At 40.7% G+C, this 19,869-nt stretch overlaps 1 protein-coding gene across 13 annotated transcripts in view; it reads left to right on the top strand.

Annotated features, from left to right (window-relative positions):
• Window positions 1-19,869, top strand: part of BICC1 (BicC family RNA binding protein 1) — a 302,473-nt gene that overhangs the window by 104,891 nt on the left and 177,713 nt on the right. The window contains exon 1 of one of the 13 annotated variants that reach the window (XM_067710914.1): window positions 15,819-15,952. The exons of the other annotated variants lie outside the window; for them this stretch is intronic. The gene's annotated coding sequence lies outside the window, so the exon portion shown is untranslated. Of the gene's footprint in view, window positions 1-15,818; window positions 15,953-19,869 lie in introns of those variants that run through there. 13 annotated transcript variants of the gene reach the window in all.

Here is a 19,869-nt window from a genome sequence, read left to right as displayed (position 1 = left end):
ATAGATTTCTTTTGTCCTTTTGAGACTGGAAGGTAGCAAGTGTTGTCTTCTGGGGTAAATTGCTTGGAGGAATATCTGTCTCCCTTTGTACCTCAAAATGAGTGCATTAGTTGGTCTTAGATGGGGACCACTTGAATCTTTTTATTGGAGGCGGGAGGCAGAAATCTCTAAGTATAATTGCTTCTACTTCCTCCACTGACCATGATTTTGTATAGGTTGAATGGATCATAGTCCTCTGGTCATAGAAATAAGTTTTGATTTAATTATTTAAAAGTGAATTCACTTCATTATAGCCCATGATATACTTTCTCTAGCACTGAGTCTTTATGCTTAAACATTTAAAATCAAATTTGATTTGAATGAAATTAGGATATTTAAGGTTTTAATCTCAGTATGTGTTTCAGTAGGTAATATATTCACGTGGTTCACAATTCAGACATTCCCAAAGGACTTGTATATACAGTGAAGAGTATTTGATGTCACAGTTCTGAAGATGGGCTGAGGAGGCTGCAGAATGAGTGTTGATTTTGACTCCAGACTTAAATGTTGTCACCCCTGGATGTCATCACGAATGGACAGTTAGGCCTTAAAGCCAACATTCAGGGACCCTGAGTTCTTATTTCTGATGACAGTGTTATGGACTTGAGCATAAGTTTCATTGAGAGAGTCTGTGATCGCTGTTTTCTCCTACAACTGGCTAAATAGGGGTAACTGGCACGTACAAGACTTAGAAAAAATGGACAACACCCCAAACAGGTTATTCTGGTCATCTCTTAATTATATTTATTTTTAAAAATTATTATTTTATTTTTTGCGGTACGCGGGCCTCTCACTGTTGTGGCCTCTCCCGTTGCGGAGCACAGGCTCCGGACGCGCAGGCTCAGGGGCCATGGCTCACGGGCCCAGCCCGCTCCGTGGCATGTGGGATCTTCCCGGACCGGGGCACGAACCCGTGTCCCCCGCATCAGCAGGCGGACTCTCAACCACTGCGCCACCAGGGAAGCCCTAAAAATTAATTTTTATTGGAGTATAGTTGATTTACAGTGTTGTGTTAGTTTCTACTGTGCAGCAAAGTGAATCAGTTATACAGATGTATACAGATACATCTGCTCTTTTTTAGATTCTTTTCTCATATGGTTATCTTTCAGAAAGTTGTTAAGGGTAAGAATCTGTCCTGTTTTTATATCTTCTGATTTGTTCTGTGTCTTCCATCAGAGTCGAGCAGATAAGCGTTAGTGAGAAAAGATTAAGGAAAAGACTGTCTTAAGTGATTTGCTCATTCTCTCTTTTTCTTTTCTAAGTTCCGTCTTTGTGTTGACTTGAATATGGGTGTCAAGCCCGTATTCTCGAGCATGTTGTACAGTCACCTGTTGAGTTCTGTCATCATATCAGGTACTTGGCTTTTCTTTCGGCAGTCATTTCACACAACTGCTTTATGAAAACCACATTTGTTGTTTTATTCCTCTTTCTGCCTCCATGGAGGTAGGGGATGTCATTGGGGTTCCTTTGAACTGTGTGTTTGATGGCAGTGAATATACCCTAATTGCTATTATGATTTTTTAAAGTGAATAATAATAGTTAATTTAAATGAATACCCTATGAAAGTTTAGTCATTACTGGTTTAAATGTCTCTTGAACCCAAACTCAAACCATTGGATCATGTGGAAAATCACATTGAGTTTATGATTGGATTACTATGTAGGCCTTAAAAAATTATGTAAACATTACTAGGGCAGAAATTATTCCAGAATGTTAAGTGTCTGTCTCAGTGATGAGATTATGGTTGATTTGTATTCTTTCTCTATACTTATTATGCAGTGAACCCCTATTATTTTTAAAACCAAGATTAATCATCACCACCACCTCATGGAGAGAAACAGACCGTAATGGCTAAAGTAGGTTGAGGTTGCCCATGAATGCATAAATTATTGCCAATTTGTAGAACATAAAGTATTTTGTTGAAAGAAGTGTAAAAGGTCATTTGTTTCTGCCACCCATGACGTACGGAAGTTCCTTCTGTATCTTCTACAACAGGTATAAAGACAGTACAGGTCTCAGATGTATATACAAGGCAGAGCATTTTTAGTCAGTGCTGATTTTCAGAAAATTTCCCCCTTTCCTTTCATCCATGTGATCTTCTTGTTTTGCCATTTGGAGGTATAAAAAATTTTTTGAAGATTTTTTTTTTATAAAATCTGTATGTCTTCTTTTCTTCAGACTAAAGATATTTAGATTTTATTTATCATATAACTCAATTTTCAGATCCCTTACCATTCTATTCACTTTCAGGAGCAAGATTTTACAGGTGGCAACAATATCTGGGTACCGTAGTTTGGGTATAGCCTGACAAGTACGGCTGTAGTGAGACCATGATATCCATGATAGGGATGTGATCCAGAAGCAGCTAAAGATTCTATAATTTTCAGGCACTGTCAGTTGGTCACAGATGTGAAGAATTGGCTTTTTTTTTTTTGGCCATTCTTCATCCAACTGAAGAGGAATGTTTGGCTCCAACTGTCATTACTAGGTGTATAATATACATTAAGGATGTTAGAATCCTGACTGGCAGGTTCAAGCCCACTTACAGATAGCTCACAGGCTCTGTCACTCTAAACTCGACCTGACATTTGGCCTGGAGACCATGTGGCAGTGAAGGTGGCCAGAACATGAAAGTGTGGGAAGCATCCCTTTGAAAGAGTTCACCTGGTTCTGGGACTGTGTAGTCAGAACTCCTGCGTGATTTTCTTTCTTCATTATGGACTTCACAAGGTTACCTGGGAAAAGGACTCAACCACAGCCTGACAGCCCGTAATAAAATGATGGGGCCAGTGCAGTGACTTTTAGTGTGACTCCAGTGAATGCTGTGACATTTAGTAAAGAGCTTTAAGCTTTACTGCCTTAAAATGGGTTTACAGAAGAATTAGTACATGTAAAAATTGGGTGTGGTGGTGATGTCCTTTTCTTCTAGACAAGGATCTGAATAGTCTTGGATTGATTTTTTTTTTTTTTTCAGGGTCAGAGACCTAGTTGGTGGCAGCCAGGACCTGCAGAGTGCTTTTCTGACTTTGACTGTTGTTCATAAAATATAAATCATTTTCTGTAAATCGCTGATTATCATGCCCTCTTGGGTGGACTGTGCTCCTATAGTGAGAAAAGTTCTGTCTAAAGCTGTAAGTTTTGCTGAGTAGGACTCTGAATTAGAGTCATTGTGGTGCATTAGAGGGACAGCCAAAGGGCTGAAGCAAATTAGTACAGTAAAATAAATGGTATGGATTTTGTAGTCCTTTATATTTTGTTTAAACACATTTCCAAATCATATTAAGATTGGTTGGTCTGATATTTCACTATTTTATTTTTTCCAGGAGAGTTATAATAGCGACTTATTGTCATCTCATGAATCAATACTTTCTTCAATTTAGGAACTCTTGCTGTTTTTTAAAGAACAGCCTTTTGCTTGATGGTGTTTAAAATTTTTCATTTTATTTAGACAAAACAGATTGCTTTAGAATTTGTACTTTGGCTAATTCAACTCTTACCTTATGTCTCTGAATAACACCTTTAAACTTATGGACTTTGTCATTTATGTTATTATATGCCTGCCTTTCCACATACCCTCCCATGAAAAAAGGAGAGGAGCCAGGTGTGTTTTGCATCACCTGTTTCCCTGCTCTTCCAGCCACAGCTGACAGGCCTAGATGTGGCACCAGGCCCAATGAGGAACCTTCTGTAGACACTGGCCACGACCTGTGTGACTGGCTCTGAAAACTCACTGATCGAGACTTGTCTCTAACAATTGGGGAAACTAAGACCTAGAGTGGTAGTAGGGACGCGGAGGGAAAGGTCGTGGTGTCGGGTGGGGTCGGGGAGAAGCCAGGGGTGACCGTGTGGGCCACGGGAAAATGCTGGGGTCACAGGGAGAAGCAGCTGTGAGTCAGCAGAAGAAACCCATCCACAGAAGGGAACATGGAACAACAACCACAACCAAAAAAAAAAAAAAAAAGAGAGCGAGAGCGAGCGAGAGAACGAGAGCGCGAGAGAGCGAGAGAGCGCGCGAGAGCGCGTGAGAGAGCGAGCGATAGGGAAGCAGATATGCCAGAAGTGAGCAATGCCTCTTGGGGGAGCTGGAACAGTTTGTGGCGCTTCTCAAGTTTGGCTCAGTAGGTGCTTTTGCAAACTTCTTCCCTTCTCTTGATATGCTTGAGAAACTTTGGTGTCTGTGTGCAGTATAGTTTAACCCCTCGATGAGTATCTCAAATTAAGTTATATCGTTAAAGGAGCAGTGCTCCCTAGATAAGACGTAAGACATTCTCCCCAAACGGGTCATTAAAATATATATTATACGTAAGACATTCTCCCCAAACGGGTCATTAAAATATATAAAATATATATACAGCAGCATATATATATATATATATATATATATATATATATATGAGTTCTATTCAGAGAGAATGTTCATCATATACTGGTATAGTATATTTTCATGTTTTGCAACATATACCACAGTGTATTGTAAAACATGAAAATATACCATACCAGTATATGATTAACACTCTTTCTGAATAAAATTCATATATATGTGTGTATATATATGTGTGTTTGTATATATACATATATATATGTTGTGTGTGTGTGTGTGTATGAATAGTATTCTTATTCAGGGTGTGTTTCTTTTTGCTCGTCAGTTGCCAGCATTATTCAAGGAATCATAAGGTCATAATTGCTGTTAATATCTTCAGTGGAAAAAGCTTGTGCTGGCCTTATTTTCCAAAAAGATTTAGCTGTGGGCTTTTATTGTACGTTTTAGGATTTCCTCCTTCTCCTTGCACATTGGCACTAATATATTGTTTTAGTCAGTGTTATGCTTTTTGTGGGAAGTTTGTAGTCAGCCAACGTGAGGAGGGGTTAGTACAGCATACAACATTTTCTGTTTTTCTTAGTAGTGGTTAGAGAGAACACTTTGTTACTCTTTGCCTCTTTAAGTAACATGATCCTTGAATTAAATTATTAAATATCCTGAATGTTACTCTCTTATTTTGTATGTTTAGCAGTTGTGGATTGTCCCAAACTAGTTCTTTTGCAGGTTTTTATTTCTTTGGAGGCAAGTTCCTTCTTGAAAGGAGCTGCCTTTTGTCACTTTAAGAGGTAAAAAAATAGATTTCATTACCGTTTTTCCCCCCCTTGGTGAAATCAAAATGATTTAGGATAAGTGTATAAGTATGTCTTTCCTTCCTTAGCATTTATTACCGTTAGTACTCTTGTCATTCTAGATTATCATTCAGTCATTCAAATTTTCTGCTTCTTAATAGTTAAAGTGATGACGATTGGGAATGAAGGAATTTAGCCAGAGATGAAACCAACCACAGGCAAATATAGAGGCTTCTGTGTTTCCTTCTCAGTTTTCTTTCTTGAGTTTTCCATCAATTACTTTTTTGAGAGAGAGAGAGAGAGAAAAACAAAAACAAAAACCCAGCTTCAATTCCCATGTGGCTGTTTACTTTGGAGCTGCCAAGAAACCTTAATCCCATGTGAATAAGAAAACTTTAAACTCAGTTAGCTTGGAGTTGTTTTCTTAAATAGAACTTCTTCCTGTTATATTTGTTTATGGGATTTTCCAAGACAATTGTCCAAATCCATGTGTAAGTCAATAGGAGATGCTGTTTGAGAAACTCTGTGGCATGGTCCTTAGGTTGGTAGGTTGGGAGAGCCTAAATATTTCCTGGTTTCAGCCAGTATGTTGAGAGGGAGTTATTAACAAAATTGAAGAAATAGTATATTTTAGCATTTATTTGGAACATGGATGTGGTGTTTCTTCTCATTTGTGAGTACCACTTCACTTTAGCATCCCTCTCACACATTGAAAATATGGTGTGCTAGGACTTCCCTGGTGGCGCAGTGGTTAAGAATCCGCCTGCCAATGCAGGGGACACGGGTTCGAGCCCTGGTCCAGGAAGGTCCCACATGCCGTGGAGCAACTAAGCCCGCGAGCCACAACTATTGAGCCTGCGTGCCACAACTACTGAAGCCTGCATGCCTAGAGCCCATGCTCCGCAACAAGAGAAGCCACCACAATGAGAAGCCTGTGCACCACAACGAAGAGTAGCCCCCGCTCGTCGCAACTAGAGAAAAGCATGCGCACAGCAACGAAGACCCAACGCAGCCAAAAAAATAAATGAATAAAAAGAAAATGTGGCGTGCTACCTCATGCTCTGTCAATCTGGAAACTCTGTCTTCTAGTTTCATGGGAATACTAAAGAAGAAATAATTTCTACCTTCAAAGAGCTTTCAAGCAGAAGGAGAAAGAAGTTTATAAGAAAGGGTTAGAATGAATGATGAAGTACACAGGCTTTACAGAGATGCCAAGGAGGCCATTCATGAGACACTTACCACCCTCCCTGTGAGCTATACACGGTGCAGGTGCAGGATCGTGGAGGGGAAACGGGCGACATCTGGTCCCTGTCCTCAAAGCGGTCACACTCTAAAGGAGAAGTGGCACGGAAGTGCCACCCAGGGTGGCGAGAGCATGTAACAGAGGAAACAGAAGGAGTGATTTGTTCTCCTGTGAGGCATCAAGAAACGCTGCCCTCAGGAGAAAATGTTGGAGCAGGAATTTGAGGGAAAGGTAACACATGATTAGTATGTTGGGTAAGATTATGTCAGGCTTTGTGGAAGAGTTTCTGAGCAGAGAGCAGGGTTGAGATTAGGTTAAGATGTCTTCTAGACCTGTGATAAAGTGACCTAAATGTCTTAATGGAGGCCAGATGGAAAGGCATTCCTCACGGAAAGAACACCCTGAGTGCCTTTGCAAAGGCAAAATAAGAGACAGTGGAGAATGTTTTTCTGTCCTGTGGCCTAGAAAACAAATGAGTTAAAAGTGATATATATCATTATATCATCTTTTTCTGAGCTAATTACTCAGAGTCAAGTGGACGGTTGAGAGGATGAATAGAAGGTTTGGAAATCCAGATTAAATTTAGGAGATCATACTGTTTGTATTCATTGTCTACTGAAAGATGATGAGAATTAAAGACGATAGCCAGGGTAACCAAACATTTTGTGTTATAGCTTGTTTTGCAGCTTTTGACTTCTTTGTTAAGTGCTGGCTTTAGGGATGTATTATTACTTTTTTCTTCCCTCTACTTTCTTGGAGGAAAAATGCATTCCCAGGAAGATTAACTTTTAACTATGCTTTGAAACATGAGTTTTCAACTGTTGTGATACCTTCATTGCATTTTGGACGATAAAACTTCCAAGTTTGGAATGATGGCTATAAAATAAATAGGATCGTTTGACTAAGTCCCAAACCTTCTATGATAGGCAGTTTTTTAAAAATGTATTTTCCAGGAGGACAGTTGAAAATTTTGGCTTAGCAGTTTACTCCTGGCTGTGTTTTATGGGAATCAGACTAAAACTTCTGAGACCAATGATTCCAATTTGGCAAATAATAGAAAATTTGGTTCTATTTGTTCAAAATTAAAGCCTCTCTTAAAGAAATTGTTGGCTATCAACCATTTAGCATGTTCTAGTGTTAGCCTTAAACCACCATTATACAATGATTGAACACGTACAGAGAAGGCCAAGAATATTCGAGATCCAGTATTGTATGCAGAATAAATATAGCCAAGTCTCATTTTTTCAGGGCAAGGTTTTCTAACTGAAAGAAGTGGAATTCATGTTCCCTTTCCCCTTTCCCTAACTCTACCATGAACCATTTTAGAATTAGTAAATTCTTAATCTGCAGCAGTATCCTTAACCCTCATTGGTGTAGGTTTGCCTGTGGATCTTTGAAAAGCTATTGATGTCCAAACTAGAGATTCTGATTTAATTGTTCTAGAAGTAAAGCTTGAGCATTATTATTATTTTTTAAACTGCCCAAGTGACTTAAATATGCAGCCAAGGTTTGGAACCACTGATACAGCATGTGGGCAAGTGCAGAGAGAAATTCTAAATTTGTGTTGGTCTCTAATGCTGATTAAAAGGAAGGAATTGTATGTATTTTGCGTGCGTTTGTGTCAATTATGAACGGATTTCACTTTCTGTTGAGTTTCATTCTCTTAGGACTAAGTGTTCCATGGTACAATTTCCAAAAGGATATACTGTGGAACACTAGTTCTGTATTATGTTAATAAATACTGTACTTTTAAAAGTTCCATGATTAGGTAAGTTTGAGGAATGCTGTTATATACAGTTAAAAAAGCCTCTTTCCTTCAGAACTGCTTGCAGCCACTAATGTGTTAGTTATTTGCATTTTGTGAATTTGTTAGAGGAATATATATTATGCAGCACTTCATAAAACTATTTGATCATTTTTTTTCCTTTTAGTGACAAGAGAGTCTATAGAATTAAACAATCAGTGAATTATTTAGAAATTCCTTTTTTCCACTGACCAAGATTTGTGTTAGGGCTGGACGTGATGCACTTATACAACGGAGACTTTCTTAAAAAGTGTATTTCCTCAGCCTCATGATAGGGGGAAGAGTGTAAATCATTGCGGAGTACATGATTCTTTGCTAAAACACAACTGTTATCATTTGATAACCGTGCTCAGAATTTTTTAACATCTTTCCATTGCCTCCCAGATAAAGCTTAAATGTCTTTAAGCTTTGGCATTGAACGTTCATTACAGTCTGGTTCCTTCCTGCTTATTGACCTTTGTCTCCCAGTGTTCCTTAAACCAACTCCCCTGGTATCAACCAGTGGGATCCCCAAGCCATGATCATTCCTGACTTTTGTGGCTGGAGATAAAAATATCTACCCACCTAGAAAGTCTTTTTCTCACCTTGATCTCTGACCCTTTCCAGTTGTATAGCTAAAAGTCCCACCATTCTGTGGCACGTTCCGGGCTGGCCCAGCCTCCATGGACAGTTTTCATTTCTTTATACGTTACACATCTGCATCACTTTGGATTTTATTAAAAAGTTAATTTTCTTGTATTGTTGTTCTGTTCTTTGGAGTTGATATACTAATAGTCCAACTAGTTTCTGACTTCTGAATTGAGAGAGTCAAGTATTTTGGGGTCTAACCCATTGGTCTCTGTGCATGGTTGGGGCTAAGTAACTTCTTAGAATCATGTTATTGTAGGACTGAAAGGGACCTTAAGAGATTTTCTAGTTTAGCATAGAAATGAAGAAAGACCTAGAGAATTTAAGCTGTTTGTCCAAGTCATATAACTTTCTAATTGTTGAAGCTGGAGAGGAAACCCAAGTCACTCTTCTTTTCACTGCACTGACAGTTTGTATCTTTTAAAAAATCCATGTGCTCTTTCAAGAAAAATTAAAATCTCATGGCCTTCTTTCTTGTTAATGGCAAAACAGTAAATATCATTACTTAATACAGATCAAAGTAATGAGAGAAAGTGCTGTCTTGTTCATCACTCTTCCAGCCTACCGCAAAATTTTGATGCTTTGGAGGTTCTTAGGGAACACTTGTTTGAGATGGTGTTTAGGAAGCTGGGTTTTTAAACCTTGGATGTCCCAGAGGTGATTACAGTGTGCATTCCTTATACCATCTCCTGCTTATCCCTTCCTCCCTTTCCTGATGCTATGCCCTCATTCTGAATCAATCAGTGCAGGAAACAAATAAGAGATGTCAATATTATGAAGAACACTAAACTAGGTACCATGAGATCTGAGTTCAAGTCCCAGTGCAGTCACCAACGATGAAATCTTATGCAAGTCATTTGGTTGTTGAGACGAGTACTCAGTTAAAAATGGAGACAGCTCCTCGTAGAATTAGTGTTAAGATCAGCTGAATATGAGCGATTTCAAATTGGTTGAAATTGAAAAGCTTTGAGCAAATGTGAGAGATGATGGGATTCTTCTGAGACCCTTCCATGTCAGTGCTTGCATCTCTGAGGTTGAGGGAAGCCTGCAGGGCTTTATTGTTTTAGGATGGGACCCCTTGTTTTTATTATTGTTATTTTTTTGGCCATGCCACAGCTTGTTGGATCTTAGTTCCCTGACCAGGGATTGAACCTGGGCCCATGGCAGTGAAATCAAGGAGTCCTAACCACTGGACCACCAGGGAATTCCTGGGATGGGACCTCATGTCTTTAATTGCTTGGGGCAAAAACCACACACACATCTATAATATCGTTGGTAAGTCTTTTCAGTTTAGAATTGAGTGATAGTAACTTTTGTTTGGGGATACTACTTTCTGGATTCTTACGTTGAGAAAAGATCCCATTTGTTGGTTTGTTTTTTTATTGAACTCTGTTAAATTTTCTTGGTATTTGACAGTAAAAATACTTTCTTCCTTAGTGACTTCCTTTTTCTTGAGGTGATGTTGATGGTGTTAAGTGCTCATGCAATGGAATAGTTTGCACTATTAGAAATCCTAGTCCTCCTTTGTTATGGGATGGAGAATTGTCAGGGAATGATGGTCTGTGGCTGGGTCAGGTTTGCTACCAATAAAGAATCATCAGGGCTTCCCTGGTGGCGCAGTGGTTGAGAGTCCGCCTGCCGAGTCAGGGGACACGGGTTCGTGCCCTGGTCCGGGAAGATCCCACGTGCCGCGGAGCAACTAGGCCCGTGAGCCACAACTACTGAGCCTGCGCGTCTGGAGCCTGTGCTCTGCAACAAGAAAGGCCGAGACAGTGAGAGGCCCGCGCACCGCAATGAAGAGTGGCCCCCGCTCGCCGCAACTAGAGAAAGCCCTCGCATAGAAACGAAGACCCAGCACACCCAAAAATTAAAAAGAAAAAAAAAGAATCAGGGCAAATCGAAGTTTCATTTTGGATGAAAAAATATTTCTGTTCTGCTTGGCAGAAGAGGATAAAAAGAAAATCCAAGCAACTTTTTGATTCAGGGGCTGCCAGTTCTCTCTGGGTGCAAGGAACGTTTCATGTCTCAGCCACAAGAATTTGCCATTTTGGTTCAGATGTGCATTGTCTTCCCTCCTCATGGCTGCTCTGCTTGCAGCTTGTGGCTTCGTGGCTCTTGGCTCTGAGCCGTGAGAGTCCTTTGAAGACCACTCATGAACTCCTTTTTCTATAGCCTGTTGGCCTCTTGGTAGGGGTAGTGGGAGCCATGCATCATGATTGTTTTGAAAGATTTATTGAATATTGAATGTGGGACACTGTTAGGCCTCTGCAGGGACCTGATAAGACAGTGATTCTCTTGGTTGCTGATTGTAAGTGGAGGTATTTATTTGGGGATCAGGATAGGTTTGGATATTGTAACTGACAGTTAAATTGGTACAGGCATGGTGGGCCTGTGCTGTGAGGGCTGGGGGGAGTCACTTACGTAGGACCTGTAAGGTGAAGAAGACCGGGAACTTCGGGCGGATATGAGACAGGATGATAAAAGGGTGGAATAAGGAAATGAGAATGAAGAGTCTTGCTAGCATCTAGTGGTGTGGAGAAGAAGAACATGAAAGAATTAAGGATGACTTCAAAGTTTCAAATACGAAAAGGACAGACATAGTACCATCTAGCAGGAGAGCTGTTTTGGAGAAGCATGTTGACTTTGAAACCAAGGTGGAGATGTTTGGTAGAGTGTAGCAGAGAGATCAGGGCTGAAAATAGTGACTTGTTTGGAATCACTTGCATTATTCCAGCAATAGTGAAGTGGTTTATGTAAAACTGCCTATAAGCTAGGAGTTTTCTTAACCATCTCCTTAACATTATGGAAAATAAGCATTACATTTTATGGTAAGTAATTATGGAGTTGTTTTTTTTTTTTAAAGGAGATTTGAAAAAAATGACTAGAAGATATCCAATAGGAAATGCGAGCATATGTGTATTCTTTTTGAAATGTGGGTCTGTATTTGGAAGCGCTCAAGCTGCAGTCAAAGGAAGAAGCTTCAGTTCTTTGTCTTCTGCCTTCGTTGCTCTCTTCCTGTCTCAGGTTCCTCTCCCCTAACTCCCATGCCTTCATTTTGGTCTCAGTGCTTCTGAGATGTAAACCAGTGTCTCACTGCCACGTATGCATCAATATGTGGTCACCCAGAGTTCACAGACTTGAAAGTTCCTTCTTCCAAAGAGTCACTTGTGTCACATCAGCCTCCCCAGTGGCTTTGTGGTATGGTCGTAATGAGAAAGGAGGCCCAAGGCTACTGTACCAGTTTATTAACAGCTGGTTATTGGGAAAAGAGCATTAGATGAGGAGAAAGAAGAGGGAGATGATCCCAGTGTTGGATATCTTTTCTAAGTCTCTGGGTCCTTATTCATTAAGGAAGGGACGAAACATCTGGTCTCCAAAGCTGTGATATTCTGCTTTTTTAGTGCACAGAAGTAAGATCCATACCCATACTATAAGTGTTCCCAATAAATCAACACAGGGTCCAAGCAGCAGCTCATAGAGTGTATTTGTTCGTCATGGGAGATTTATGTAGCACTCTTACATTTGCCAAGGCTTTTATTTTCCTGAACTCCCCAGTAAGATAGGGCAGGAGGAAGGTCCTCAGTTGTTGAAGCAGTCTCAGTAAGCAAGCCCACCAATGGAATTACTCCAGGTTCATCTTCTTGGAAACCATGTGGTAATGACAAACGGGAGCACGTGCAAAAAGCTTTATGATTCGCCCCGAGCCTCACGACTAGTTCTCGTCAACTGAATTTTGGACAGAAATGGTAATTTCTCATTAAGCATAAGGAAACATTATTTTGTACTCCCCTTTCTGGTTGAGGCAATATATAGTAAGTTAAGCAATATAAGTGTCTCAGAAAGGACTGGGTGAGAAAAAGAATTGAATCCACAGCCTAGTTTTTGTTGTAGGTTCACAGCATATGCCCTACCTTTGTTTAGTGACAGCATTCCCTGCAGATTTTGTTTACTGTTTGTTACTTGTACCAAAATGTTTACCTTAAACAGGTAGGAGTGTCATGAAATGTAATAACTAGTCTTGATTCATACCGAGGAATGCTGAATTGTGACTTCTTTACATGTGAAATTTTAAGGTGTTTTCAGTCATTAGATTCTAAAGAAATTACAAACTGCCTGTCTCTCCTTTTTGTGAGTTTTTAATTCCAGAGACCAAAAAAGTTTACATACATAGCTTATAGACATTTGCTTAAATCTTAAAGAAGGTTGTTGAAGCCCTGGAGTAAAGTTATTCAATACGTATTTGTTGATTGAGTGAATGAAATGATTTACTCATTAAAATTTTTTTCGAGTTTTTTAATGTGTGCCAGGTACTGTGTTGGGCATCAGTGGTGAATGATTTAGATGTAAGTTCTGCCATTATGGAGCAAACAGATTTTACTGAAGGATACAAACACAGTACAAGAAAATAAGCAGATAAAACCATGATTGATTGTAATCCGTCTATGAAAGAAACATGCAAAGTACTAAAATGGGGAAAGGCTTATTAAATGGATGAACATATCAAGTAAAAAAGAACTCAGTTTTTTTAAGCGAAGTAATTTCAGGGGACAGCTAAATTTTAATCATTTTCTTGGAATATACAAAAAGCTTTTTATAGTATTTACTTCAGCTTTCAAAAGCAATTCTTTACCCTCCCACTTACACTAGCGCATTTAAGAAATCTTACCCATGAAGGATATGATTGTGTTTTCTTTAGTTGTCTTTATTGGAATTCTTTTACAGTTCTTCCAAAACAGTACTACATTCCTTAGAGCTAAGCCTCAGCAGGAATAATGAAGCATCTCATTTGATGTATTATTCCATTACCTATGATGTCAAGACAGTTAGTAAAAAATTTCTTTTTATAGAGCAACCAAAGGGTGGGGAGGGGGAGGGAGAGAAAAACCGATTTAAGCCAATCTAAACAGTCAGATCCCGAGGAAATGATTTAGGGAAGCTTTATCATGTGATGGCTGCTATTCATTATCTACTCTGTGTTGGACAGACTCGGGGTTTTGTTTGCCTTTTAAATCAGGGCAACACTTGGATTGTGGTTTTGCTGTCGTGCCCTTTCTTCATGTCGGAATTTTTCTAGGGCTTGTTGCAAATTCCAAGGCAGATGTTTGTCTTCCTGAGGTTCAGGGATGATTTGGCGCCATCTAGGTTGATCTTTTGCTTTCCCTGGAAGAACACTGTTGCTGAATAATTTCAAGCGGTGACAACTGCTGGAAGGAAGTGTTTGGTGGTGTCTTCATGCCCCGAGCTAGTCAAGTCTTGATTAGTCTTAAAGAGACGAATCATTTATAATTTTAAGTTCTAATAATATAGTAAAGCTTATCACTTGTATTTTAGGAAACCAGTAGCTTCTACACTTTCTAATGATGAATGAGTTGGACACGTGGTTAATAATATGGTTAGACAGAGGAAACCTCACTCGAGGGATTCTTTGTTTTTTGTTACTGTGGTAAAATACATATACCATAAAATTTATCCTTTTAACCATGTTTAAGTGTATAGTTCAGTGGCATTAAGTACATTCACGTTTTTGTACTGCTTAAATTCTTGCTGTGAAAAATCAACCCATCTGAATTGTATTTTGACATTAAGATAGTCACTTGTTTATAGGGGAAAAAATTTCATGTTGAATCACAGAAACGAAATATTTTGCTGGAAAGATAAAATTTGAAGTTGTAATAGCTTTGCTGCATATTTATCTGGAGCAGCCAGGATTCTTAGAGGTCAGCTTTGCACATTTCAGTGAACAGTATCTAGTCACTCTAAAGCCGGCATTTAGAATTACTAAATAGTTGATAGATGCTGGGTGCCTAGGAAAAAGCACAAGGCGTTCTTTGCATTTTGTGAGGGGCTAGATACTCTGTGCTTCAGGAGTGAGCGAAAATGCACAGCAGCTGCTGATCGTGGCTTCTTTTTTCTCTTTTATTTGATGCATTTTAATAACCAGTGAACTGGAATGTCTTCTGTATTTGTAGATATCCATGTATACACACAAGTAGGTTACAGTTCCACAGTGGCTGGGTGACCACAGCAGCTGTATGCATACAGGTGTGCCTGTGCTTCATGGGGAAGCAGGTAATTTCCAGACTTGTTTCTCAGACTTCAGCAGATCTGATCACTTCAATTTTTAATCCACGCTATATCAGCGATTTTGTTTCTTTATTGGCCCTATAACATGTTTCTACATTTCACAGTCTTTACTGTGTTATTTCTTACTCCGCATTGTGAAAGATGCTTGTGGGAAACAGCACTTGTGTGGAGCTCAGTCCGTCTTCCCTGAAATGTTTATTAAGTCTGTGTGTGTGTCGTGTTCCAGGATGGAAAATAGTGACTCTGGTAGGGCAGAGGAGGAGGTCAGAGAGAGGAGTTCTAGGCTGGCGTTATTCCTGGAACTTGGTGGAACTTTTTCTCTAATGAGTTCCTGGTGATTTGAGAACACCTGCAAAACCTTGCCCTCAAGTCTGGGCTGCGCAGTCCCCATTTCTGTTCCACCAGTCTGGCCCTTTGTCCTCTCCGCAGCCCGTGGTCTTGCAGGAAAGTGTGGTTGAGTGCACGACCCATGATTTAATTGGACAAATCAGCAAAAACACCTACGCTCCTGAAAATATGGACCATTCACTTGTATTATTCTTAGACCATAATGCCTACGAGGTGACATTTACTTTTGGGACTCGTCAACCAGATCTCTCTTAGATACCACTGAACAGAATTTTGTGTTGCCTGGCTTTCTCAACCAACCGGTTACTTAAAGGAAAGCCGAGTTGAATTTCTCAGCTTAAAAACTGGAGCGTTTAAATCCCTGTGGTTGGCCTGTCTTCTCAAGGCTTTGTGATGGTGCCAATCTCAGATCGGGATGTGAGCCTTCGAGGGAGGGGTGATAGTCTCGCTTACGTGACATCCTTGTGCATCCAGAAGCGTTTGGCTGCATCCAGCGTTTGAAGCACCCTCCCTTGATTACAGAGCTCTTTGTTGTCTTCTTCCTTTGCATCTGATTTTGTCAAGCTTCCCAGATATTTCCTGAAGCGGTTTCCTCCGTAGTCATCTGTCACCATCTGTCCATCAGAGAAACCTTTCCATTACCTCCAGATGCAAACTTGGCTGGCCTGCGTTGAACACAGCACTCTTCTGTTTTCAGGGTGAGTTCTGAATGGCACGGTGGTCAAGCTTTAAGGTACACTGTGTTATCCCTTGTTTCACAAAGTGTGAAGGGAAAATAAGAGTTTGGAAATAATCTGAGGTGAGGAGCATTAGGGTTTGTATACAAAACACACCTCAGAATCGGAGCTTCCTCCATGGCCAAAGCTGAAAAGCTGACCGGTTATAAGAAGCACAAATTTTAGAAGATTAAAACTGTGTCAGGGCTTCCCTGGTGGCCCAGTGGTTGAGAGTCCGCCTGCCGATGCAGGGGACGCGGGTTCGTGCCCCGGTCCGGGAGGATCCCACATGCCGCGGAGCGGCTGGGCCCGTGAGCCGTGGCCGCTGGGCCTGTGCATCCGGAGCCTGTGCTCCGCGACGGGAGAGGCCGTGGTGGTGAGAGGCCTGCGTACCGCAAAAAAAAACAAAAAACAAAACTGTGTCAGTGGCTCAGGAAGATCACAGGTTTTATGGTTACAGGAGCCTCAACCTCAGAAGACCTCTTGTGAATTTGCTAAAGGAGACCCTGCAGTATGTGTCTGGTAGACTGTGTTGTCAACAGCAACTACTCCCAGCTGCTGTATGATTATTTCTGGTTACGTCTCAGTGTGGGAGAAATAGAGTTGCTTTTGTGCTACTGTGAGTTAAAGCAGTTAATTTAAAGTTAATTTAAAGAATTTAAAGTATCTAGGATGGGGGCTTCCCTGGTGGCACAGTGGTTAGGAGTCTGCCTGCCAGTGCAGGGGACACGGGTTCGAGCCCTGGTCTGGGAAGATCCCACATGCCATGGAGCAACTAGGCCCGTGCAGCACAACTACTGAGGCTGTGCTCTAGAGCCTGGGAGCCAGAACTACTGGAGCCTGCGTGCCACAACTACTGAAACCCGTGTGCCTAGAGCCCATGCTCCACAACAAGAGAAGTCCCTGCAATGAGAAGTTTGAGCACCGCAACGAAGAGTAGCCCCCGCTCGTCGCAACTAGAGAAAGCCTGCGCAGCCGCGAAGACCCAACGCAGCCAAAAATAAATAAATAGATTTATTAAAAATAAAAATCTAGGATGACCTATACAGCTGTGAGACAATCCTCGATGAATATTCCTTCTCCCAGCTGAGTTAGATAACGTGGTGATCGAGCTTTTATTATTACTTATTCGTTTTTTTTTTTTTTTTTTGTGGTACGTGGGCCTCTCACTGTTGTGGCCTCTCCCGTTGCAGAGCACAGGCTCCGGACGCGCAGGCTCAGTGGCCATGGCCCACGGGCCCAGCCGCTCCGCGGCATGTGGAATCTTCCCGGACCGGGGCTCGAACCCGCGTCCCCTGCATCGGCAGGCGGACTCTCACCCACTGCGCCACCAGGGAAGCCCTTACTTATTCGTTTTTATCCTTACTAATAATTCTAGCAATAGCACCACTTTCTAACACGTGGCTTTTCCTAGTCCCTATAATGTGTCAGACATGGTATTGAGGCACTTGCTGCAGAAGACATCTTGTAATCCTTGCAGAAACCTGGCAGAAGCTTTATTCTGACTTCAGGGAAAGGAAACTGGCTCAGACAATTTGACTGACTTGGCCCGTGCGCCTTGTACAGATTCCACCACCTGAGACCGAGAAGTTGTGAAGAGAGGGCAGTTGAGCTCTTTTCAGCCAAATCTTAAAAAACAGTCCAGGGAGTAGCCTTTTTTTCACATTAGCCCATGCAGCACAGATATAGACCCCCCGGCCGCCCCTGCACCTGGGCGCCTCTGGTTTCTTTGTGGCCCCCTGTGTGTCGCAGGCGTGCTTTGTGGCATTCCACAGCTGGCTCCCTTTAAGACTCAGAGCTGTGCGTCCAGAGCCACATGAGAGTGATTGGAAAAATTAGATAAGAACAAGTATTTTCTTGCTTTGATTTTTTAAATATTCTTAAGCTTTGAAAACATAATTAAGTTTAATTCGTCTAATGTTGTCAGGAAGGGCAATCTTTTAAGGAGGAAAAAGAAAAAGCCTTCCATGTAAAGATATTTGAGATCTGATAATATTTCTACCACGTCCTCTTGATTAAAAATTTAAGTGAAAAACAGTGTACAGGTTCTCTCCTTCCATCATTTTGACAGTATAGCATATGTTGAAAACTAGCTTTAATATGCCCATATATATTTTAAGCCAGAGGCAAAGTTACTTTTAAATGTCAGTTTTTAGTAACGACGTTCATAGGATAGTATTGTGTCTGCACTCTAAAAGGGTGAATGTGTGTTGAAACAAAGCGTTTGCTTTATATGGACAGAAAGGGACCCCCCACCCCCAACCACTGCCCCCCAACACACACACAATTTGTGGTACCTTAGGTCAAGGTGGAGAAGCTGTTGATAAGTTTTAAAGAGGGTTTGCAATTAGAACCACATTGGCATTTTGGCAGTTATTTATTTTTCCAGGGTGAACGTGCTTTCAGAAATTGCCAGTGGTTGCTAGGCAGACTTCAACAAACACAAAGGACATTACCCAAGCGTCCAACCTGGCTGGTTTCTCAATTTGAGTTTTGTGATCCTGGCTCAAAATGGAGTCAACTCTATTACTGTTTGAATTTGGAATACAGAATTTTGCCAGCAGTCACATTGTCATTTGAGTCAGTAGTGAAGTGAGTTTTCTCCCCAGGAGGCCAGGTGACTGACTTGAAGTAAGGGCGTGCTGTGCAAGACTGTGGGCCAGGTCATTTGAACCGCCTCAAAGGTGAAGAGAAACTATATAAAGAAAACAACTCCATCTTGCCAGGAGGAGTGGCCTTTTCCTTTGGTGCTCTCCTTTCTGATGACTGGATTTTCCTGCTGGAGATATGCTGGCTTTTTTTTTTTTCTTTTTTAAATCTCTTTCTTCTGGCAAATGAACAAAATTTTCACACACTCAGGTACACTTAAGTCCTTTACATAAGCAGCTTTTCTAGATGAATTTGGAGCAATGCCAGTGAAACTGAAGAAATACATGTTTTTCTGGACTAGTGATTAGACGTGCAAAGCTGTTGAAAAATAATTGTTGAACCATAGGTCTGTACATTTACTTATCTTTGTTTTGCACTGACTCTTCTGGCCAAGAACAGTACTGTGCTATTTACTATGAGATGGAAAATGTAGACCAATTACGAAGGCTAAATGTTTCAAAGACAATACCTTTTAAATGTGTCAGTCATGCTGGGGGCAAGATGCTGATAAATATAACTTTCTGCTTTCCCAGATAGAGTCAGTATGCACATTTGGGATGTTTATGAGAATGTGAAATATGAAATTTACCTTTACCTGTAAAAGAAATATATATGAGTAACGCATTGGGCTAAAATTCTCCATAATACACAAACAGAATTAGCTTTACCATACTTCCTGGTGAGGTATGACTATCATATATCCTTCCCAAAAGGCTTAGGGTCTCGCAGGCTGCCTGCATTATCTGTTTGGATATCATTACATAGAGATGAGGCTGTGGCGATTACTGTAAAGATCGACATCCTTCTGCGTATAAACTCTCATTGCTAATAACCCTTTTTAATTTGGCCTCATGTGTCTAGAACATGTTGATTGAGACTCGCATGGTATCTGTGCGCCTCTTGCACAGAACCTCTTAGGAAACTCACAGTAGAAATAATGGAAGTTCACAGTGGTATTTTAGGCCGTGGGAGACACTCCTGTGAAAAATGCAACAGGTAGTGCTGCCTTTGGGAGGTACAGGGTCTCTCTTGCCTTGTCTGTTTTAGGGAGTTCACATGTTAGTTTTAAATACAACAGAAAATGTTTCTTTTTATAAGTTTATATTCTATTTGGAGAAATAGCTTTTTCTTTTTTTTTTTTTCCCCCAGTAAAAATGCTATGTACTCGTTGACAGAAAAAAAGAGTGCAGAGAATTACAGAGCAGAAACTAAAGAAAAGCCACATTCCTGCCTAAAGATACTACATGCAT

The sequence above is a fragment of the Pseudorca crassidens genome, chromosome 16 (genome assembly GCF_039906515.1).
Source record: "Pseudorca crassidens isolate mPseCra1 chromosome 16, mPseCra1.hap1, whole genome shotgun sequence".
Taxonomy (NCBI): Eukaryota; Metazoa; Chordata; class Mammalia; order Artiodactyla; family Delphinidae; genus Pseudorca; species Pseudorca crassidens.
The sequence above is the reverse complement of the archived record's forward strand: the minus strand, read 5'-3'. Positions and strand labels throughout refer to the sequence as shown.